The 25,566-nt window shown below is 42.4% G+C and overlaps 1 protein-coding gene across 3 annotated transcripts in view; it reads right to left on the reverse strand.

Annotated features, from left to right (window-relative positions):
* MED27 (mediator complex subunit 27) overlaps nucleotides 1-25,566 on the reverse strand; it is a 219,403-nt gene that overhangs the window by 143,731 nt on the left and 50,106 nt on the right. The gene's annotated exons all lie outside the window — the stretch shown is intronic.

Raw genomic sequence — 25,566 nt, forward strand, 5'->3', positions numbered from 1 at the left:
GCCAAAGGTTTCTTCTAGAGTTCATCTGTCTTCCCTAACCCTGAATTAAATCCAAAAATTGCGACAACAATATGACAAAATCATTTCATAAGTCAGGTTTTTGAAGAGGAGGAGGCGGATGAATTACCTCCTCACAGAGCTACAGACTGCAATCAAGCTGATCCCAGAGACCAAATTACCAAAGGGGAAACTTTACTTGATGAGCCTGGGAGAAAGAGTGGAGTTCTGCAAGTTCATTGATAAAAACCTGGCATGAAGTTTCAGCCAGCCAGCTACCTCCCCTCATGCCGCGCCTGTGCTGTTCAAAAAGAAAAAGGACAGAGGCTTGCGACTGTGCACAGACTATAGAGGAAACAATGCAGTCTCGATGTCAAATGCCAAGTAAGAATAAAGGAGGGGACAAGTGGAAGACCACATTTAATACCTCCTTGGGGCAATTTGAATATCGAGTCATGCCTTTTGGGTTGCAAGGGGCCCCCAGGGTGTTTACGGATTTAATTAATGAAGTTCTCCACAAGTATCTTTATAAAGGAGTGATCGTTTTACCTAGATGACATGATGGTGTATTCAGGGGATTATGAATCCCATATGAAATTGGTGCAGGAGGTGCTAAAAACCCTGTACCAACATAAACTGTATGTAAAACTGTCCAAGTGTGAGTTTCATAAAGAGAAGATGGATTTACTGGGGTATCGAGTATTTGGGAGAGGATTAGGGATGGATCCAACCAACGTGGAAGCTGTACTCGGATGGGAAGCCCCTCAAATGAGGCGACAGCTACAGTCATTTCTGGGGTTTGCTAACTTCCACTGACCCTTCATAAAAAGTTTTGCTCAAGTAGCCTTGCTGCTTACAGACTTACTAAAAACTAAGGGGAAGGGCGCTGGGAAAGTGAAACCGAGCGCTAAACTAGCCTGGTCTAAGGAATGCCAAGTGGCCTTTGAGGAATTAAAAACTCGCTTCACCTCCGAACCTGTGTTATGCCATCCCAATGAGAGCCGCCCATTCGTGATACAGGTGGATGCAAGCAATGTTGCCATGGGTGGAGTCCTCCTACAGGAGGGGGAGGATGGGAAAATGCACCCCTGTGCTTATATGTCCAAGAAATTTTCTGAGTCTGAAAGGAACTGGGCAGTGTGGGATAAGGAGGCGGCAGTGGTCAAACTGGCCCTAAGTACGTGGAGGCACTGGCTGGAGGGGGCTAAGGTGCCGTTTGAAGTATGGACTGATCATAGAAATCTGGAAGCATTGCGAGAGCCTCACAGACTGGGAGCCAAGCAACTGTGGTGGGTGGAGTTCTTCCCATGATTCAACTTTGTGATTAAACATTTCCCTGGGAAGTCAAATTTCCTGGCAGATGCACTGTCCCACCTTCCTCAGCACAACAGCCAGAGGGAGGAAGTGGTAGATACAATGTTTTCCCCCGCCCAGTTGGGAGGGGCCATGATTACCAGAAACCAAGCGGCCAAGGCGAATCGCCTTCCCCCTTCTCCCCCCCTGGAGTGGGAAGAGAAAATTAAGGCGGAACTGGAAAAGGAGAGGGAGGAAAATCAGCCGGAGGACTTAGACAAGGGGGGAAATAATTGTTGATATAAGAACAACAAAATGTATATCCCGCAGGGTCTATGAAGAGAGATACTAAAACACTGTCATGATGCCAAGTTGGCCAGGCATCTGGGTTATTTAAAAACACTGCACTTAATACAAAGACAGTTTTGGTGGCCAGGAATACAGAAGGATGTGTCACAATATGTATTCACGTGTCAGACCTGTTTAATGGGCAAATAGAGCGGGGGCCTCCAGGACTACTACAACCTCTGGACACCCCACCCGACCCTGGTCTGTAGTATCCATGGACTTCATCACTGACCTCCCGCCAAGTACGGGGAAAACAGTGATTTGGATAGTGGTGGATTTGTTTTCCAAGCAAGCCCATTTCATTCCATGCTCTAAATTGCCAACAGCCAAAAAGTTGGCCACATTGCTCATGCAGCATGTAGTAAGACTCCATTCATTTCTGGACAAGGTAATATCAGATCAGGGCCCACAATTTGTTGCCAAGTTTTGGTGGGAGCTAATGGAAGTAACAGGCATGACTCAAGAGTTGAGTTCAGCGTATCATCCCGAGTCCGACAGGCAATTCGAAAGGGTTAATCAAGTCCTGGAGCAATTTTTAAGGTGTTACATTAATTATCAACATGATTATTGGACTAATTTCCTAACGTTTGCAGAATACTGTTACAACAATAGCCTTCATAGCTCTACAGGAGCATCCTCATTCAAGATCACACAGGGCGTTGAAGGCAAACTCTTGCTGTTTGTGAAAGATCCTCGCCCGAAAGTGGGGGGGGGATCTCAGTACTTGGTAGAACTCCATTATACAACAGTAGGATATAAAAACGAAATCCCAGGAAACAGCCAAACAGGATTACAAAAAGCATGCAGACCGTAAACGCTCCCTCCTCTGGGATGTGAAACCTGGAGATGTAGTTTGTGTGTCCACAAAAAATCTGAAGGGCGAACAACCAAGCAAAAAGTTAGGATGGAAGTACATCAGACCTTATAAAATCCTCGATGGCATAAATGGGGTAGCTGTGAAACTAGACCTGTCAAAGAATTTAATACATATCCATCCAGTATTCCACTGCAGCTTGTTGAAGAAAGCCCCAGATCTGGAGTTCCTCCCCCCCTCATGGTGGATCTACAACCTCATCATGAGGTGGAAGAGGTGTTGGACTCAAAATGGAAAAGATTATTTTACTTGATAAAGTATTTAACCAGGGTCAAAATGAGTGGGTTCAAGCTAAACATGTAAAAGCTAAAAGACTCATCAAAGCTTTTCACAAACGTTATCCAGAGAAACCGAGGGAGGGGTGATCCTGTTATAGATGTAGTTTTGGAGTGGGGATAACATCAGGCAGGCAAGCCAGCCAGCCTGCCTGCCATAACTGTGAATGCAGGTCTATTGTAGTGTAGCTTCCTTCACTATGCCTATGCTTTGCTAAGCTATGCTTTGTTAAGAGACCTTATCAGTGCAGCTGGTAGTGGGGGGAACCAGGTGCAGGAACTTCAACTGGGCATCTTTTGCAGGACTTTTGCTGACTTCAACTGACTTGTTTGGACTGGGGGAGGGGAACTGGAGTATAACCTCTCAGGGAAGACTTTGCTTCAGCATTCTGCGCAATCTGTATGTATCAATGCACTTCTAGAGAGTTTTATTGGAATAAAGACCCTTTTAACTCATACCGCTGTGTTAGATGAAGTGGAGAGTCTGAGAGAATCCCCTAGCCATGCCTGAAACCCACACTCCTTTGGAATCTGACCACAACCTATACACTCACTTATGGTGAACAGGGAGGAAATATCATCTTCCATCAGTAGTACACAACCATGACAAAATTTTCAAAATCACCCCTGTTGTCTTCGGCTGCAGTATTTTTATTAATTTTTGCTTGTCTTGTATTCGGTGTATTATTTTTAGCATGCAGCAAGGAAGCATAAGAGAGCCAGAGAACTGTAAAACTACAAGCCCAGGGGTACAAAAAAGCCTTTTAAAATTCAGAAGCACTTCAGAAAGAGTTTGTGATAAGGCAAGAGATCATGGAAGGGGGTGGGGAGTAAAAAAAATTTCACAGGCACTTCCAAGCCCCTGGACATGCCTCTAAGGGCTCATTCGATCCAGAATAATATGACCTGTGTGTGGACATCTGAAACCCTCCTCTAAAACCTTCTCACACATTATTCCAGTTAGTCACTAAAATTTGCAGTTTAGTAAGAAAATGATCTGTTTCTTCAAAATTAAACACCCTTAATAAATTCAAAAAGTCCACCTCACAGTGGGTATAGATGAGACACCATGTTGACAAATGGCTAGACTGCAACATGAACAGAGGCATTTAACTTTCCATGTCTTTTTACTGTTAAGAGTTGCTGAGGGTCCGTCTGTGTTCACAGTGATATATGCTTTTGAGCTACACTGAACCTTTCCCCCAAGGTCCCTAGTTTAATGGAAACTTAAGCAGGGAGGATCTCACTGTGACCCAGGGAAGACCCAAGTCCATTCTTATTCTCATCACAGTCACCCTGCATGATTTCCAGTCTCTTCATGGCGATATGTCACATTTCCCATTCCTCTCAGCTAAGCGGTTGCCGTTTTTGCTGACAGTGAGCAGAAGCTGCATCCAGCAGTCAAAAATTAGTATGTATACTTAAAGCATACTTAGTACATAATTCCAGGATCAACAAATCCTGACACTAAGTCACAGTGGCAGATAAAAGTTTCCTCATGGCTGTTAAAATGGCAGTGTTCCCTCCTCCCTCCTGGGGAGGCGCCTATGAACGTGTTTGCCCCTGTAACTGACAGCCTACCCAGAAGTAAATATGGGTGCTCTGGAAGGCAGCCAGATCTCACTGAAAAACAAAAAAGAAGCAAGACCAGAGCTGGTGGAGGTAGCCACCCAGAAAGGATTGCCAGGAAACAGCTGAGACGGTCAGGAGGTCTTACAGGCAGATGTTACACATGTTAATTTAGGATTAACCTCACTGGACCTGAGGACTTATTTCTAAGTAAACATGCACACAGACTGGGAACTAAGCACATTTATATAATCTTTGCCTAAGATTGGGCTATTAAAATAGAATTGCACTCACTTCCACTGAAACCCATAGGAGGGACTTTGAGTAAATATTCATAAGATCACAGTGCTTAAGGGTTGCCCTGTGTATATATCTTTATCCATTCCAGCTTTCCTTCCACCCCTCTCCATTGTCATATTTTCCACAGTTTTAAGTTTAGGCTGCAAACTCCTTGGGGCAAACACCTGTTCTGGAGAGGGTTTTCTTTTTCTTCTTGCTGATTTTACACTGCAAAGCATCATGGATATTTAGGTTGTAATTATTATCATTTGTCATCGGCCTCTGAGATGGTAAATGTCTTAAAGCAGGGGAAAGGTGCTTAAAACACACAATCTGCAAACATTTTTAAAAAGCAAGTGTTTTTGGTTGGAAAAGCTGCCATTAGGAACGTGTAAGCTATTTAGGAAGAGCACCACCACCACCGTACTTTTCAAGTCAATCCTATGTACATTTATCTGACTGGGCTTGTTCGCAGAACTGCAGCCTGAGACATTTATTAGCAAAGCTACAGAAACCTAAATGGGTGGAATTACCTACTGTTTGGAGGGCTAGCTGCCCTCCCAACCACAGCCCCATTTTCCTAGGCTGGAAGATCTAAAAATGAGCAACTCCTGTACCTCAGCTTTCCCAGAAACAACTTTCATCACTAAACATGGGGTGGGGGTCTGGTGATGTCACAGGTAAGGCAAAACAGTGAGTCTGGCACCAACATTTTTGAGCAGCTCCTGGGTTGTAACATACCCTGTCAAGGCCTGACAACCTTTTTCTGATTATCACCCATTTGCAGAATTTGACTTACCCATAAAGAATTCTGATATTAATTTGCAGAAAAGCCAAGCATTATAGCTGCAATCCCCCGAACAAAAACTCCACTAGCAACTCCTATCTGGAGGTGAGGGGAAACCAAACATAACGCTCTCTGGCACTTTATTCATGGGCTAGACAGTCTACTTTATTAGATGCATGTTTCATATACATATTCATAACTACTAGAAATAAAGCTCTTTTTTAAAGGTCTCCAGTTGCAGAATTTCCTTCCCAGGCCTGCTTTAATGTGGATTTCAGGAAGTGTGCTAATATCCCTGTTTTGTCAAACATTCTTGTTCAATATCAGTCAGCTGCTTAACCATTTAATTTTGTGTTTAAGAACTGCTGTGCGATATTTGTCGTTGCTCCTATCCTAAAATGCTTTGAAGGTTATCTGATAATTTCATGCTTGGCCACAATAAATGTTGGGGAGCTTGAAAGCTTGCACACTCTCATGTCATTGGATTGGTCCTAATAAAAGGTATTCCCTTGCCCATCACCTCCCCAGCACACGCCCCACCCCCACGTCTCTTTTAGTCATCTCCATTTGGTACTTCAGCACTTACATGAACTGTAACCTATGAAAAGATTTCCTTTTCATCAAGATATGAAGCCAATATTTCCAATTGGTTAGGAAAACTAGTTAGCCTTTAGTGCAGCTAAAACGGGTGGAAGAAAGGAGGAATTTGCAATAGGGAAGAAAAGAGAAGGAGGACGCGTGTGATTCTATGGCCTACTTCCAATCTCATAACCATAGTTAACTTAAGAGATTTCTCCCCTCCCCTCAAATTACATACCAGCACCTGGTTTTGGCTATAACAAAGCCACATGGATCACCTCCTGGAATTTAACAAGTTAGAATAAAGAATTACTATTTACACACTTCTCAGTTGGGTAAGCAAGCTGAAAAAAAATCGAAAAGTCTGACATTTAATTTTTTTACTGCTTTAAATAGTCTAAATTCAGGGAAAACTATTTTCAGAAGGCAGAATGTTCTGGCTAGCCAAATTGTTAAACTTTTATATTGTACTCAGTTTCCATTTAAGATTTTCATACAAGGCAGCTGAACCTTCTTATCTTCTGTAACAAATTGCAAGACACTTCCATAGCACCAGTTATATTTTAATACTAAAACAGAACCAAATCTCAGAAGCAGCAAAGTAACATTAACACAGGCAAGCCTACATGAATAGAGATTAAACTGTGTCTATCACAAGATCTGTCACATATGGGGGAGGAGCACAGAAGTGCCTAACAGCAGAAAAGTCGGATTTAAATTTCATTTTTGACCCTGCAGGCATGTAACCTTGTTGCCTCTTTTTTTTTTTTTAAACCCTAATATCACCTTCTCCAAGATAGAATCACAAGCTCCTTCCTACTGACAAAGCTGGAGGACAGAGAAGTTATAAAGATGCACATTAAAATGTACAAGAATCAATGACGGTCACCAACTTTAAAACTGCGCTGGAGCAATCATCATAAAACTACTTTCTACATCCATTTTTGGAAGATCTTCAGAAAAAAATCTAGGGACATTTACAACAGGAGACAGAGTTGCTTCTTCAAGTGGATATAACAAAAGGCGTAGAAACCTCTGAAGAACGGGGCGGGGGGGGGGGAGAGAGAAGGTACTGAGTACCAAAGGCCTAAGAAAGATTATAAAATGTATAAGAAAGACTATTGAGGGTACATATAATACAAAAATTGCAAATGTTGTAAAAGAATATAATTACAAAATTCCAAAAACCATAATTACGACAATTGGATATATACTATAAGGAACTGACAAGATACTGAAGTTTTCCTTTGGATATGAGCTACATTGGCTGTCCTTGAAACCATGTATTACAAATTGTTTTTTTCAGTATCTGGCTTCCAGTTTACAAGTGCAAGGTTGTTTATGACTAATGAAGACTGAAGTTACATCATACGTATACCACCAATCAGCTTCTGAATTTCTGTCTTTACTATTATTTGTATAAGGTTGCTCAACTGATGAAGATTTATACATTGAAACAGGGATTTAGCTGGCATTCTGCCCTGTTTGTAGCTTGTCAATTCCTTTATGTGAGAATGGGCCTTTGGAGACCTCAAGACATCCTCAGAGCAGGAGGACCCCCAAAAGAAAAGGCTGCTGCCAGGCACCTACATTATTTCTTTTAGGCACCATTTCTTTTTACCCAGGTTTCTAACTGAGTTCCTTTTTTTCAGTTGCTTTTCTGGTCTGCTTCTAGTCTGAATACTGTTTTATAAATACCATTTTAGGATTCTCAGTGTTTTGTCCCCAGGCTTGTTTTTAATTGCTTGTGTTTATGCTTTTGGTTTTGTTGCGCTGTTTTAAATTTGTGGTCCACCTTGAGCAGGACTCTGGACAGTTGACATTACAGATACATCTTCTAAATAAATCAGTCTTTCTGAGATTTTCCCTTTCCTTCTGCGTCCTAGGCCTCTAAAACAATAGACACAAGGGAAAAGGCCTTGCCATGAGCTAAGAAAGGACCTCCTCCTTGCTGTTTGGTCTTCTGCTAGAGAAGCACCTTCAAATTTTATTTATTTATTTATAATCCGCCTTTCTCACTGAGACTCAAGGCAGATTACACAGATTAGTACAATCAGTAGCAATCTTTAAAGTAGCAGTGCAATCTTTCAGTAGTACTGAAAGAAGTCTGCCTTCCTCCTGGACTTTTCTTTATTTCTTTTAGACAGGGTGGCACCTCATCTCCCAGAGGTAGAGACATGGGCATGAACTTATTTTCCCCCTAATTCATTATTTACTTTGGCCCTCAGGGAACAGGAAAACTCAGTAACCATAACATCTTCCAGTAAACCAAAACTAATATTCTGATCAGAGCTCTTCTTATTTGTCTGGTCTTCATGTTTATCAGAGTTGCTGGTGTGCACTTGTGTCCTGGGTAGGCTCTCTGAGCCAATCCAGGACCAACAACGTACCAGATTAACACAAATCACTCCCACCCTGGTCTGAGCAACTGTGGGGAGGGGGGCTTCAAGTCACTATTTAAAGAGAATGGCATTGGCAGATAGAATTTCTTTTAACCAGGATTTTAAATGCTATCAATGTATCTTTGCATTATCCTTAAATGAGCTGAATGGCAGTCGCTAGAAACTTTCAGCACTTTTGCGTAGCTCAATTACCATCCATGGTCTTCCATAAGATACATTTCAGCTCAATGAAAACATGAAACTGCCTTGCTTTGCCCACATTATGTATCTAACAAATGCCATCAGTCACTCTGAAGGGGGAAGCATAGATTCATCAGTGTGTCAGCCTAAGATACTGAGCAAGCAAAGATTGTTCTAGTTGCCTTCTATATTTCATTATTCATGAGCTAAAAAGTAATGAACATTCATCTTTGTTTCAGGTATCTGCAACAACGAGTACAAGATCAAAAATTCAATTAAACTAATATGGCTGCACACAAAGGTTTCTTTTAGCATGTTCACTAGGAAAAAAATCACAAGGACTAATGTCTTCACAGTGATGCCAGTAACACGAAAATGCATCATTACGGGAGTTCTATGTACATGCTGTCCAATGGGCCAAAACAGAATGCCTATTCACACATTTATTTATTTAGATATTTTTACCCTGCTTTTCTCCCCGATGAGGACGCAAGGCAGTTGAGTACTTTGTTCTCTTCTCCTCCATTTTATACTTGCAATAACCATTCTGTAAGGTAGGTCACGCTGAGAGTATGTCTGGCCCAAGGTCATCCAGTGACTTCTGTGGCAGAGTGGGGATTCAAACCGGGGTCTCTCAGATCCTAGTCCACCATGAAGTACTAGCATTCTCATGCAGTTCCCCACACAGATGTACAAGAGGAACAGTACATATTTGTGGCATGTGGTGAGGCAATGGAAGCAGCTACTGGCACTTTTTGGTCACCAACTAGGGCACAAATGTGCAGAACAAAAGGACTACTGATCTGGCTTCACTTTCCTCACACCACATCCGCTGCCCAATGAAAAGCCTTCTACCCATGAACAGCAGACTGCAACCACAAGTGAAAGACCGTTGGAGCTGGGCACTGGACATAGCTCAAAGCACCATTAAGTAAGGAGACTTCCTACCAAGGCCAGAGAGACATATAATTAATCAGTAAGATTATCGTTTTTAATGAGGACAGGTCTGCAATTATTTAGGCAAATACGAACACTATGACATGCCACAATCTGATTCACCTGTGGCTCCCTGATGCTTGCACATGGATATTTTGAGATTTCCTAACGTCTTTTACCACTTCCTAGTAAAGATGGGGCAATCCTTTTTGGCACATTTAAGTCTATAATTCCTGTTATTTATAACCTTGACACTAAAGTATTGTAACATGTTCTACTTGGGTCTACCCGAGATTACTGATTAGAAGATTCAGCTGATACAGATTACAAGGAGTACTCTCGTAAGAGGAGCAGGGTTTCATTACAGCAATGCACTCAGCAATATTTGGCTTTGAGATCTGTATTGTTCTCCGGGCATAGTTCAACATAGTTCAACACGCTGTCTTGTCCTTAAAGCCCAAGTTGTTGCCAAGGACCCCCAAAGTTGTGAGGCCTGCCATGAACTGTCTCCTGCGTGGTTGTTTTAAAGCCACACCAAAGACTCTGTTTTAGGGCAGCACTGCCCATGCCTGTTTCCTGTCTCTGACGTTATGAACTGTACCACTCATTCCTGTCTCTACGCTGTTATGGACTGTATAATCTGTACCCGTTTCCTGCCTCCATGGATGCCTGCCTCACCTGGGCCCAGAGCCATGCTGTTAGCAGTACAGTTCCAGCCGGAGGGAGCCTCCACGAGCCTGGCCAGGCACCCCCTGGTCAGTTCCCATGGGAGCCTCTTGCGGGCCGGTCACTGAGTCTGCCCTTGCCACTAGGCAGCCTGCTAGCAAACCCGATGTCGTACCCAGGCAGAAGCCATGTTCCCAGGCAGCCAGAAGACCAGCCTGAACAGCTTGCTCTGAGAAGCCATTTCGTGAAAGCGTGCCGACCACGTCCGGAGCGGCCAGCCTCGCCCTGCTCTGCGTATCTTGAAAGCCGCCCCCAGAATGGAAGCTAAGTGCCAGCTGTCCTGAGCACTTCATGGACGCATTTCTATACAACCTCCGCATTCCAGGGCTGATACTATTCAGACAACGCCAGCTCCCTGGCAGATCCAATCAACCCACCCTACGCTCCCCCTCCCTCCTTTGTCCCCACTTCCTGAGGTGTCACTATCTTACAATCAGAACACTAAAGTGGCCCATCTAGGGTAGTTGTAGAGCCATCAAGTCTTTGTTCCCCTTTTGAGAACCACAAGGGAAAGGCATCTGTCCCCACGGTACGTTTTGGGGTATTTAAGCCGGCCTCCCAGGCTACGAGGTGCGCGTGCCATTCTTCTCCTGATCCCAGCCAGGCGCATGCCATCCCTATCCCGAACCTCCTCTGCCTCTCTTTCTGGATTTAGTGCACGCACTAGATACCAACACGCTTCGCTGCTCCATCTTTCTTCCACACCGTGACCAGGTGAGTATACCCAGTTCCGTCGTTCTCAAGTGGGCTCTCCTGCTAAAGCAACCGGCTCTATTTTCCAACTCTGTATTTCCTAATTTCTTGTATGTACCTTGTATGTGTGTGCTAACTTAGGCATACGCAACACCATTAGCAAATGCACGTTTATCTTTATTAGTCTCGCCTCTTTATTGCACAAGTGTTCTGATAGAAGGACTCTGGTATAGCTGGTCAAGATCCCGCACTAATTTAAATCCAGACTGCGAGCTAATTCCCCCATTAAAAGAGCAGTTCTGGTAACAAAGCGTTCACACTGGATGTGCCACCTATGTACAGGGGCTACTTTTGACTTTTCATCCCATTGCAGTGAGAATTGATTAGTCTATCAATATGTCAAATTAAAGCATGTATGCAGCAAAGAGGAATTCTTGGTGGCTGCCTTGAAAACTATAAAGCTCTTTTCCAAATAAATACCAGAATGTATTGGAGCATTTTAAGGCCATTAGAAAGCTCCTTGTTGGATCAACTTAAATTCTCATGGCTCAGCATATACAAAGAAATTATTGAGGGGTTATTTTACACAGAGGTTTTACTGGGTTTTAATGTGCTGTTGCCAATCCTCGAGCACTTGAGAAAGGGCATGTTAAGAGTCAAACAAAAAAGGGGGGGGATGATTCTGAAGCGTTCCAGTTTTAAAAATCCACCCTACAAAATTTAGTTAATTATTAAAACACTTATCTCCTACCTTCCCTCTTCATAAGGGTCCAAGACGGCTTACACTAAAAAACACTCTCTAAATTTTACAATTAAAACCTGTATATAATGACAAACCAACTCAACATTCAACCCACTGGCATTTCCCTGCCTACATCGGAAGGAATGCTGAGCTGCCAAACACCTTTCCATTCCCTAGTACATCAAGCCTGGCATAACTGCACACCATTTCAAACTCAACCAAGGGCACACCGCCTGATTCTCAGTTCTCACTCCAATACTGCTCTGTGCGCCAACTTCCGAGGACAATTGAAAGTGACTGTTGCAGCCTGACGAGTGAACTTGGAATGAGATTTCTTTGTATGTGCATTATTATTTCATGCACTTTTATTTCAAGACTTGGAGAGACAAAGAAATTAAATGCAAAAGGGCACTACTTACCACTTTACTTCTGATGTTTTAAAAATTAGGGACAAATTGGCAAATTCCGTGTTCAGATTTTGTTTCCCGAGGTAATTTTTCATTGTGGGAACTGTTCAGGTTTTTATTCAGAGGACGTCACCTACTGTCAGATATTCTCAACACACTAAACATCCTGCATGAAGTACAGAGCTGTGGGTTTGAACAGGGTTGCTTTGGGAAACAAATTTCTCTGGATGAAGAAGAGCTGATTACAGCTTGAAGCAAATTGGGTTTCCTGTGTTTTCTAATCAACTCCATTTTGCACTTATGGATTACATGAACTGAGTGCTACATGAAATACTTCGCGGTAAACCTAAACACATAGGTCCCCAATAGCACCTTCCTAGGATCTGTCTAGGGCTTAATTTTCTTCTGTTATTAATAAACAGATGCATATACATTCTTCTGAGGTAGCATAATAATAATAACATTCGATTTATATACCGCCCTTCAGGACAACTTAATGCCCACTCAGAGCGGTTTACAAAGTGTTATTATTACCCCACAACAATCACCCTGTGAGGTGGGTGGGGCTAAGAGAGCTCAAGAGAACTGTGACTCGCCCAAGGTCACCCAGCTGGCTTTGTGGAGGAGTGGGGAATCAAACCCGGCTCTCCAGATTAGAGTCCCGTGCTCTTAACCACTACACCAAACTGTGTTATAAAAATATAACACAAAATATATTAACAAAAATATCACACACACAAAAATCACTTGTATGACACTGGCTGGCACAGACACAGTGCCTGGCACTCTGATGACACACAACATTTGGAATGGCCTCAATACAAGGCTCTGCATGAGTTTTTTTTTCTGGATTTTGCATGGGCCAGCACAGCTCTCTACAACTCTTGTTCTATACATGACATCTGCCAGTCTCTGATCCATAGTTAACAGTAGAGGGCAAGTATTCATACACTGTCTTTCAACTAACAAGGCCCCATGGCTGTCTAGGACAGTTGCTTCAGACCCCAAGCTGAGATGGTTGCCTCATTCTTCCTTGGTCTTGCTACCAAAAAATCAAGGGAAGCGCCTACAGAAAAAAAAAAGCCATCCATTCTCTAAGACTTGTTGTGACAGGGTCAGACAGCTGGGAGACCATACCCAACTGGGGGCAGGAGGACTGCAGGTAGAAAAGAAAGGGGGCCCAAGGAGCACAGAGAAGTTGCCCCTAGGAGGGCAGGGCAAGCTTTAGGTGGAGCTGTTTGGGGCTGATGCCCTGGGTCTACAGGGCCAGCAGAGACCAGCAGCAGCAGCTCGGAGAGGCTGGGGTGGCAGGCAGCTAGGCCAGGCTATTCATTAAGGCAGGCTTTAAAAGCTGCAGCAAGATGTTCATTGGGGTGGCCAAACGAGTAGCAAGAGGGCTTTGCTGGCCTGTCTAGCAGAGCCACATTGAGCCCAATTGAGTACAATGGTTCAGGCTTGTAAGACCTCACAGGCCCAGTTTTGGCTTGTCACCCTTGGAGCGGAATGTGCAGCTCAGTTAATTAATTGCACCTGTGAGCTGTTGCCCAGGCAAGATGTCCTTGAGACACAAGGGAGTCTTGGCTCTGCAAGTCCTCCTTCTCGGTTCTCAGGCTACCAACGCTGATTGCAAGTGTGCCTCTGACTGGCTGACACCAACAGAAAAGATGTCTTCTCACTGCACTCATGACCACACTACACACTTTCACTGAGACTTCGTTGGATCATTCTAGGCTAACTTATTCCATCAGCATGGGAGAGACTTTGCGCCATGCCAGGCCTGAAATGACCCAACCTGCCTGGCATGGTTTATGAACTTTGTTTGTGAGTATGAGCCTCAAGCCTCTTCAGAGAAATGCAAGTTAACAAGCTTATGTTTTTAGTCAGATAGGTTTAGTAAAGAATAGACAAGTTGTTTGTTATTTTATTGCCTTTTGCTTGTGCCTTAATAGAGTGGTTCCTGCACTCCTGCATACACTCCTCTAGGCTAATAAACCACCATTATATATATAAGCCTGTGTCTTGAGTTAGTGACCAGCTGTGCAAATCCACCCAAAGAAAGAACCTGGAGACTGGCATGTCTCCAGTAAAACAGGTAGTTCAAACCTCCCAGGAGGGCTGCTAGGGGTCTGAGTGGCTGTTGAATAGTGCTTGGAATGGTGGCCAGGGGGGTTGAATGCCTAGACATGGCCACGCAGCTGGAAGGGTACTCTCAACCACTTCCTTGCCTTAACTGTACAAAGTCTTGAATAAACATCTGTCATAGAACTGAGTCCAGCACATTCTTGGGGGAAGGCGACCCATGAAACCGAGAGCTTTGCCTAGCCTAGTACTGGCCTCAGTGTTCCAAATCACCCGCAAGCTGTGGAGCCCTGCCCACACTGGTTGACCTAGAGTACTTCAGTCACTGCATCCCATGTCAGTGAGTTCCATGTATTAGTTATACTTTGTGTGATGAAGTGCTCTAGTTTACCTGCCCTGAATCTAACTGCTCATTAATGTCACTGGGATTACTTGAGTTCTAGTATTTCAGGTGAAAGAGAATGCTCTTTTTTCCTACTCCATGAATGCTTCTATAAATCTCTTTCATGTGTCCACTTTGTGGTCTTCTAAACTAAAAAAACCTCTTTAGTCATTCACTTTGTAACCAAATGGTAATAGACTCAGTTATGTCATTTTAGCTTCTAGGGGGAATTCAAGTTTGGTTTGCTCTAGAAACCACTTATTGGTCTTTTTGACCATCTACAGTATCTGTAAAATTCTCCTCCAACACCACATTTCAACTGAATCAAATTTTATTCCTGTTAGCCTCCTTGATTGTACAACTTTCACATCTATATATAGTAATCTGGAATACCGTAGTATGAATTATCTTGATCTTGGTCCTCAGCAACACTTCCTTGTCCTTAAAGATCTTTTGTAGTTCCTTCATGGCTGACCTTCCAAGTCTGTCTCCTTCTGATTTCTTGTTTGCAGTCTCCCTTTGGATTGATGGTTGAGCCAAGGAATAGAAAATCTTTAACAATTTCAATTTCCTCATTGTCAACCTTAAAATTATTGTCATTTAAAGTCTTCATTATTTTTTGCCAGTGACATGGTGTCATGAGTACATCTCAAACTGTTAATGTTCCTTCCATCAATTTTCACTTCACCTTCATCTAAATCTAATCCAGCTTTCCTTGTGATATGTTCTGCTTATAGGTTGAACAGACAGAGAAGTAAGATACATCCTTGTCTGACATCTTTGCCAATTGGAAACCATTCTGTTTCCCCATATTCTCTCCTAACAGTAGCATCTTTTCCAGGTTGTGCATCAAAATGGACCATTGGATACTCACTATGAAGGGTCCATCTGTTGCAGTAATATAGATTAAAGCACATTGCAGTAAGCGATACTAAGCAATACAAAGCAATACACATGTATTCTTGGTGAACTTCTGCACTTTGAATGAACAATCTTGAGTTTTTTTCTAATAAAATAGTATAATGAAAACAGATGTGCGTTCATCTTTGACAACCAATTAAAAATAGTGGACTCTATCTAGATTAATGGTCTTCTATAAGAGGATGGACCAATGGTGATCTATCAACTAAACTCTTTGTCATTAGAAATTATGAATATTTAATTAAGCATCAAACCAATCATAGTTTGTTTATGCTATCACATAGAAAAGATCTTAGATATTTGTATAAGATAACCTATAAAAATGCAAATTCAGATAGTATGTTAGAGTGAGATCGCTTGCATGATCAACCTGTAGGAAGGAGAGAATGGATCAGGCTTTGGGTTTCATTATGTTAACCCCTTTTTCTTCTGCATCTCCTCCAAAGGCTTTCCATGACGGCTTCTTTCTTCTTCACAAAGGCTTCTCCTTTCTTCTGGCTACAGGAATTGTCTTTGCACATTCTTTCTCGATGATATCTCTGGTTTCCATTGCTTACCTCTCCTCATTGTAAGAACAGTCCATTGACTCCTACCCTCACTTCTTGTTGCTGAAGTACAGACTATTCAGGAGATATCTTCCTATCCTCACAATGCCAAACTTACACAGGAGAAGGGTGACCAACTGCATGAAGAAAAAAGCCTCGTCCCGGACTTCCTGTTTGGGATCCATGGAGGTCTAACACAGCTCTGGGAGCAGAGCTGACCGGGCTGCCGTTTTTAGTGACCGGCGGGGGCAAACAAGCCCGCGGTCCCCTGTTCTCAGGCGGAGAACAGGCTTTGAACGCTCAAGTACCTCAGGGCACGTTGATCTCGGGCGAGGGGGGGGTTCTGCGCAACGGACTCTCCCCCGTCCCTTGAGGTCCCACCCTAAGACAGGTCGGCCTATATCTCTGCAGCAGTTCTGGGGCCAGTGACGGCTGGCATAAGATCTACATGCCCAAGCATCAACAGGAGGAAAGAAGGTGAAAGAGAACTTGAGTTTGAAGTAGTGATTACAACCCTGAAAGACGTTTGAAAAGGTAAAGATCACTATCTCCGGAAACGGGATGAATTACTTAAAGTAAAGAAGCATTAAAGGGGACTTTTAAACTGCAACAGTTTGATTAAAAGTAGAGGAAGACTCGGCAAGAAACAGATTAGTAAAAGGACTAAGCTAAAAGAAGTAATTAGAGAAATTGGAGGATTGTTGTTCATACCTGTGGTTGTGAGGAGATAATAGACTGTGAGAAAGCTTCTACCATCGCGAGAGCTGCTGTGAGGAGACGGGAAACGGGAAGTACGTAATTGTGATAGAGCTGCTGGAGAGAGACGGCCCTAAGGCAGACAGGAAGAGGGCAATCGCCATCTTTGAAGAGGGAAGGGCACGGGCTTCAGCAGAAGAGGAAGTATGCCATATTGGATTACAAAAATATAGAAAAACCATAGAGAAAAGACGCCCGGCATTTTGGAGTTTGTAAGTGCTTTTTTTTTCCTTTTGAAACCGGGACATTTGAATTAAATTAAATTAAAGGGACACTTAGCCAAGCGCCACAGAGTTAAGGAAACGAGCAGATTCGTGGGAGCGAGGCAAGTCAAGCCCCACGATGTCGAAAAAAGAGTGGCAGACGGCTATGGAAAATTTAGACAAAAGATTTTCAGAAATGTTAAAGGTCCAGCAGGAGCTGGTGAAAGAGATCAAAGAAGTTAAAGAGACAGTTAAAAGTGAATTGGCAGAAATGAAAAAGGGAATGGAAGCAACACAGCAAAAAGTTAACGTGGTGGAGAAGGCGATGGAGAATCTCTCAGACACGCAACAGACAGATATGAGGACGATGAGGGGCAGAATGGCTATTGCGGAGAGCAAGTATATGGAAAAGCAGCTAAGGTTTCGCGGTTTGCCGGAGATGGAGGGAAAGACAGCTCAAGAGCAAGTTGCTGAAGTGCTAGCTGGATACCTAGGGAAGGAAGAAGAAGAAATCGTGGCTATCCTAGATGTGGTGTATCGTATAAACTCAAGACTTGCGACCCAGAGGAAGTTACCAAGAGACGTGATTGTGCAATTTACAACCAGAAATATGAAAGAAATGATTATGAGCAAGCAATTCCAAGACCCATTGGAGGTTGATGGCAAGACGGTGATTATTATGAAGGAGTTACCTAGATTGGTGTTGCTTGATCGGAAAAAATATAAAGCCTTAGTCCAAATTTTGAAGGACATGAAAATAAGGTATAGATGGGAATTACCGGAAGGACTGGCATTTGAGTTTGGAGGAGTGAAAAAGCGCATCAGATCTGAATCTGAAATGGAAAAGTTTATGAGGGACAATGAAAAGGACTTACCAGCAACAAGGCTATGAATATGGAATGTAAGGTTATATCTTGGAATGTAAATGGACTTAATTCACCCAATAAGAGAAAAAGTACTTTTCACTGGCTATTAAAACAGAAATGTGATATTGTTTGTTTACAAGAGACTCATATTAGAAAACAGGATGTAAAATATCTAAAACTGAGCAAATTGGGCACTCATTTTGCAGCGGCCACAAAAAAGAAAAAAAGGGGAGTGGTCTTGTATATTAGAGAGGAGCTGCAGCCAAAGTTAGTGTTTAAGGACCCAGAAGCCAGATTTTTAGCGGTAGAATGTACATGGAATTTAAAGAAAGTGCTGGTGATTGGAATCTATGCACCTAATGGAGCAAAAGAAAGCTTCTTTGAGGATTTGAGGAAGCAATTAGATGAACTTTCTTACGACCAGATAATTCTTGCAGGAGACTTCAATGGAGTTACAAATTTGGAGCAGGACAAGAAATCAGCAACTGCACAAAAGAAAAGAGGACTATTACCAAAAACTTTTTTTGCATTAATGCAGCAGGAAACTTTGGAAGATGTATGGAGAATACAGAATCCCAAGGGCAGACAATTCACATTTTTCTCCGCAAGACACTCTACTTTATCACGAATCGACATGATCTGGGCCTCAAAGGACTTAGTGTTATGGACTAAAGAGGTGGAAATAATGCCTATGGTAGGCTCAGATCACAATCCAATTATGTGGAAGTTTGGGAAAAGAACTAAGAGGAAAGGATGGAGAATAAATGAGGACTTGTTGCAAGAGGGAGAAAACTTGGAGATGTTGAGAAGGGAAACTAAGTTCTTCATACAATACAACATGAATCGAGAAGTACCAACCAACAAGGTATGGGATACCTATAAGGCAGTAATTAGAGGCATACTAATGGACTTAAACGGAAGAGCCAGGAAAAAACAAGAGGAGAAGAGACAGGAGATTACAGAGAAAATAAAAGCCAAAGAAATACTACTAAAGAAAAGACCAGGGAAGAAGAAAGTTTACCAAGACATTAAAATTTTACAAGAACAGTTGACAGCAATGAATAATAAAGAACTGGAATGGAATCTGAAGAGAATGAATCAAAAGTCGTTTGAAGGAGCAAATAAACCTGGGAAATATTTGGCATGGCAATTGAAGAAGAGAAAGGAGAAGAAGACAATAAATAAAATATGTGAGGATAATAAAGTATATCTGGAACAGACTGCCATTAGTAGAGCCTTCTACAAATTTTACGCTAAATTGTATAATAAAAAAGAGGTGAATAAAGATTCAATAGCGACATATCTGGGGAAAATGAGGCTCCCAGTGATCTCGGAAGAATGGAGAAATAAATTGAATAGTGAAGTGACAGAGGAAGAGATAAGGAAGGCAATACAGTCAACAAATCTGGGTAAGGCGCCAGGGCCTGATGGACTCACAGCTAAATTTTATAAGGTAATGGTCAATGAACTGGTGTCATTCCTAAAAGAAGTGATCAATGGTGTTATGAGAGACCAAAGAATTCCAGATACTTGGAGTGAAGCTAATATATCATTGATCCCTAAAGAAGGACAGGACTTGACTAACGTCAAAAATTACAGACCTATTTCCTTACTTAACAATGACTATAAGATCTTTGCGAAGATCTTAGCGGAAAGAGTAAAGGGATGGCTATCCGAAGTTATTGGGGAAGAACAAGCTGGTTTTTTACCGAATAGACAAATCAGAGACAATTTAAGGACAGTTATAAATGCTATTGAATATTATGATAGGCGTTGTGATAAGGAGGTTGGGTTCTTCTTTGTGGATGCTGAAAAAGCATTTGACAATTTGAACTGGGATTTTATGTTCGCCACTATGGAACAGCTACAGTTGGGAGAAAGATTTATCAGAGCAGTAAAAGAAATCTACAGAGACCAGAGTGCAGCAATTGTGGTGAATGACGAGGTGACTAAGAAATTGACTATAGGCAAAGGTACAAGACAAGGTTGCCCATTGTCTCCACTGTTGTTTATAATGGTTTTGGAAATTTTGATGATACAGATCCGAGAAGATAATGCAATCCGTGGAATAAAGATAAAAGACTTTTCCTATAAGGTCAGAGCATTTGCAGACGATATAATGTTAATTGTGGAAGATCCAATTGAAAACATGCCAAGGGTAATAGAAAAAATCACAGAATTTGGAGATTTGGCAGGTTTTTTTGTAAACAAAAAGAAGTCAAAGATACTGTGTAAAAATATGACTAAACAAAAACAACAGCAACTTATGGAAATAACAGACTGTGAAGTAAATAAGGTGAAATATTTGGGAATTGAACTGACTGCAAAGAATATAGATCTATTCAAGAACAATTATGAGAAATTGTGGACTCAAATAGAGCGAGACTTGATTAAATGGAATAGATTGAATTTGTCATGGTTGGGAAGAATTGCAGCAGTCAAGATGAATGTGCTGCCAAGAGTGATGTTTTTGTTACAGACAATACCAGTTATTCGGGATTCCAAGCAGTTTGAGAAATGGCAGAGAAAGATATCGGACTTTGTTTGGGCAGGCAAAAAGCCTCGAGTGAAAATGAAAGTGTTACAGGACGCGAAAGAGAGAGGCGGAATGCAACTGCCCAACCTAAGACTTTACTATGAGGCAATCTGCTTGGTTTGGCTGAAGGACTGGATGATGCTTAAAAATCGCAAATTGCTGGACTTAGAGGGACATAAAAAAATATTTGGATGGCATGCATACTTATGGTATGATAAAGTAAAAGCGGACTCTATGTTTTTACACCATTACATTCGGAGAAGCCTCTTCACAATATGGAAAAAGTACAGAGATTACCTACAAGAAGGAATTCCCTCCTGGGTGGTTCCTTATGAAGCGATAGATCCGAGAACTGTTGATAATGAACAACAGTGTTTAACATATAAGGAGATAACACGAATAGAATTTTCTAAATTAAGAATAAAGACGCAAGAAGAGTTGTCTCCAAACTATGACTGGTTTCAATATAGACAGCTCAGAGACCTTTATAAATCGGATTGTGCCAAGGGAGGGATAAGAATGGAGAACTCGGACTTGGAGGAAGTAATTTTACAAGAAGACAAAAAGGAAATTTCAAAGGTCTATAAAGTGTTGTTAAAATGGTATACTGAAGTGAAGAAGAGGTAGTTAAGGTGCAAATGGTGAAGTGGGCTATAAATTTTAATAAAGAAATAACAATGGAGGCGTGGGAATATTTGTGGAAAAATACTTTGAAGGTTACGACATGCACTAACATTAAAGAGAATGTCTATAAAATGATCTATCGTTAGTACCTGACACCAAAGAAAATTGTGCTAGGGAATGTGAACACGTCTAATAAATGCTGGAAATGTAAAAAGCATGAAGGATCTTTGTACCATATGTGGTGGACTTGTGAGGTAGTCAGGCAGTACTGGGGGGAAATAATAAGAGTAATAAGTGAGATTTTACAGTTTCAAGTCAATAAGAACCCAGAACTCCTGCTACTGAACTTGGGAATGGAAGATATTCCAGCACAACATAGGAAACATCCCTTTAACAAAGACTTAATGGGATGTTATTTACCAGGTGATAGTATTTACCTCTATGCCATGAAAAGCTTCAGCTGCCCATTTCCACACATTAAGCCTCTATTAAAGGGGTAGGACATTTGTCCCTAGGTTTGTTAGCAAGCCACCTAAGGAGCCTTAGGTGAGGGAGTCTAAGTGCTGCTCGGAATTAGACATAGGACAATGCGTGGAGTGCTAAAACATGCCATATGCAGGTTTAAGTTAGGGGACGGTGATATGTAGTTTGCCACTCCAATGCTTACTTGTGATAATCACTATTTGATCAACAAATTACAAGCCTAATCTACAGAGATCAGAAATAGCACTTTCAAACAGATGAGCAGAACAGCACATATGTGATTCATACAGTGTCGCAACTAGTATGCAGAAGGTTTGCCTGGAAAATAAGAAAGCAGATTTGGATCACTTCCAGGATACAGTAAATGCCCAGGAACAACACCACAGCAAACCCGTAACTGGATAGCCTCTTAATGTTACCTTGGCAGGGGGCAAATAAGAGACACAGGCTACTTCCCACACATGTACTTCTTAAATTTTTTAGCATAAACGTAGTTTATATATGTGTGCAGATTCAATTTAGTCTCCTTCCCCCCCACCCCCCATCTTGCTTAAGTAAATTTACATGCTAGACCTTCAGGGGCAAATAAGAGACACAGGTTACTTCCCACACATGCACTTCTTAAAATTTTTAGCATAAACATAGTTTATAGTTTATATGTGTGTGCAGATTCAATTTAGTCTCCTTCTCAGCCCCCCCCCCCACCATCTTGCTTAGGTAAATTTACATGCTAGACCTTCAGGCTTTCCCTTACAGGCTTTGTGACGTATAACATTATTAAGCTGCACCAAAAGATCTCCTACTTCTGCAGTTGCTTGAAACATCGAATATACGCTATGCTCATTCAGATTTCTAATCCTAATACATTGGTCATTTGATATCTCCTCATACTGACTGTATTAACCTACACTGTGCATATTAGAGGTGTCTTTGTATGGACTGTTACCAACTTGCTTTGAGCCTCAGTGAGAAAGGCGGACTATAAATACAGTAAATAAAATATAGCAAACGTAACTAACTGAATATTCTTACAAACAATTATTTGTGTTGTTTGGCTGCTGTTCAGAACCCTTTTATTCCTCTATTTTCCTCCTCATTTGCTTACAGACACTGAGCTCCTTTATCCACAATGCTGCTAAATTTAACTGACTATAGCAACACATGTAATTTTTTTAAAGAATGTGTTGGAGGTCATCTATCAGGAGCATGAGGCCATGAGCAAAAATCACATGAGTTGTCACAATCAACAGGATTCATTGACAGTAGGAAACAAATCTGCCCAAGAAATAGTAAGTGACACACACATGCACACGCACACGCACACACACACACAAAGTCGAAACAATCCAAGTATACTTACAACAAGTGCTGAAAGTGGGTTGTGTTTTTCAACATGGAAAAGCATATGAAAGGTTGAGGAGGGCTGGCGGGGGGGGGCAAAACTTACACCAGCTGTTTAATAAAGCTATTAGCTCAGCTCTGGAAGAGGAGTCCACAGAACACACATTGCATAGAATAGGCTCTAAACCATTTAGAATTAATTTTTGTTTTTAATTCTGGCAGACTATTTAATTGGATGGAACACAAACACCATTTGCTAGGGAAGGTTTCCAGCAGCATCCTAGAGCCGACAAGCAGCTGGCCTGCTTCAGATGGAAAGGAACGTTTCCCAGCACAAGAACCTAATCGGATGTAACAGGCCTCTCAGTGACCTCCCAAAACATTTGAACACACACAGTTAGCAAAAGGTTGAGAAGGTCAGGCTAATTCTGTTATTGAAAGATGTTCTAGCTTCTAGACAAAAATGAGCAAACACTATTTAGAAATGTATGAAAAGGCAATTAGCAATCTTTGAGAAAAGACTGGATTATTTCAATACTTAAGTATATTTTAGGTTCCACAATAGATTTGAAAGATATCCCCCACCCCACTCCACCCCTACTAAGAGGTACCACAACTGCAAACCTGTTCACACAAGAGCCCAGTATGCATGTTTTATAACAGAAGGATGTAGGTTCCCCTCCAAGTGCACACAGAACTTAATGCAATCCTACACATGTATTATTACAGGCACATTGTCTCTGCCTACCATAACTTCTCCCTCCCCGCCAACTTTAGAGTCATTTTTTAGATTTATGGAGTACACACTGGCCACTTCCTGTGCAATTTGTTCAAACTCTGGTAAATGTTATCTCCTTCCCTAATTTGCTCTCTACTTTTACGCTATGTGCGTTAAGGCAAGGGGATTATTGTGAATCAGTATCATATTATGAATATGAATACTATATTTTTGTGCTTTTATATATTGTTTAAGTGCAACTGAAGGAATCTCTGGTTCTCTGCCCTTTTGCCATTATATTAATTACTGCATTGGTGTTCTTAATTTTTATAACCCTGAGCCTCAAGCATCTATTTGGGCAGAAAGGTTTGATGAGACACTAAGTTTACACTAATACAACTTCCATCTCCTAAAACGGAAAGGTCTACAAATCACCATTGATGACCACTATCCCCCCACTTCATGGCAAGCACAGCAGAAAATCTATCTCCCATCAAGTCTTTGTCTTCTTCAGACAACTCTGAGGTAGGGTGATGTTTCATTGTGTCAAGCAGGAGATCCCAAGCTGACCACCTCTCCCAAGTCAACTGGCATCATCAGCAGAGGGGAACATTCTTGTAATGTCATGGTAGGATTGGGCAATAGTAAGAAATCACTATTGCTTGCAATGGTGATGATCTCTCAGCCTTTCACACCCCTTGTGACTCCCCCTAAACCTCCCTTCAGAGGACTGGGGCCTCCCAGGAAGGTTAAGGCTGGGAGTTATGTCTGAACCCCATCCATGCCAATTTTAATGATCCTTTTGTGCTGAACCAATGTATCCTGCTGTAACTTGATGTCATTTTACCAATGTCATAACTATTTCTTTCATAGGCTTTCATAGGTGCTTATCTAATGAACTGTAACAGCTTCCAGTGTTTCTGACCTTGTACTCCTTCTCAGACTTTGCTATGTCTTGTTTCCTAGTGACTCAACTTGATATTACAAATATGTGAAATGTTCTCAACCAAGAAAAGCGCCAAAATCTTGTTTATGATTGGGAGGGGGGAAAAGAGCAGACTTGAATGTTAAAAGAGAATGATGTCATTCCTGTCAACTTTTACTCTTGCTGCTTAGAGGCTTACCTTGCTTCTGAGTAGTTCTATGGACATATATATGGAAATGATTTGATTTCTGAATAAAAGCCATTTAACCAAGAACCTGTGTCTTGCTGCAATGGTCCAGGGATCTGTCTACCATATCCTGATACTGAATCACCACATGCCATCTGTCTAGTCTCCACTACAGCAGGCAGACAGCCCTGACCCAAATCCTCACAAGAGATTCCCTCTTTCCTCTCCCAGAGGCTCCACCAGTAGGGATGTGCACCGGGGAAACAGTCGGTATTCCTGCTTCGAGTTTACGGGTTCAGGTTATCGGAATCGCTTCGGTATGCTTTGTAGTGATTTGGAGCACACCGAAGTGAGAACCCCCCCCACCTCCCCCCTGAGACCCCCCTCCCTCAAACCCACTTAACTTTCCCGAAGGCCAGAGAAGGCGTCTCTGCTGCTGCAGCGCCCAGCAGGGCAACAGGGAAGGCCGCAGCTGGTGCCTCCGCCGCCCGCACCACCACTTTGGCCACTGCAGCAGTCAGATGGACAACAGGGAAGGCCGCAGCCTGTGCCTCCGCCACCCGCACCACCACTTTGGCCACCACATCAGCCAGAAGGGCAACAGGGAAGGCTACAGCTGGTGCCTCCACTGCCCGTGCTGCTGCTTCAGCCATGGCGGCGGCCAGCAGGGCAACGGAAAGGGCCGCAGCCAGCGCCTCCACCACCCGCACCACCACTTCAGCCATCGCAGCAGCCAGATGGGAAGGGCCGCAGCCAGCGCCTCTGCCGCCCGCACCGCCACTTCCGCCGCCGCCAGGATGTTCCAGGTAAGTGGGGTGTTCATGGGAGAAAGCCCTTTAAAAAGGTCCCAAAGCTTCCCAAAGCGACCCGAATCGCTTCAGGAAGCTTTGATTCGGTACTTCCAAATCGGGGC

This window comes from Eublepharis macularius, chromosome 14 (assembly GCF_028583425.1).
Source record: "Eublepharis macularius isolate TG4126 chromosome 14, MPM_Emac_v1.0, whole genome shotgun sequence".
Lineage (NCBI taxonomy): Eukaryota > Metazoa > Chordata > Lepidosauria > Squamata > Eublepharidae > Eublepharis > Eublepharis macularius.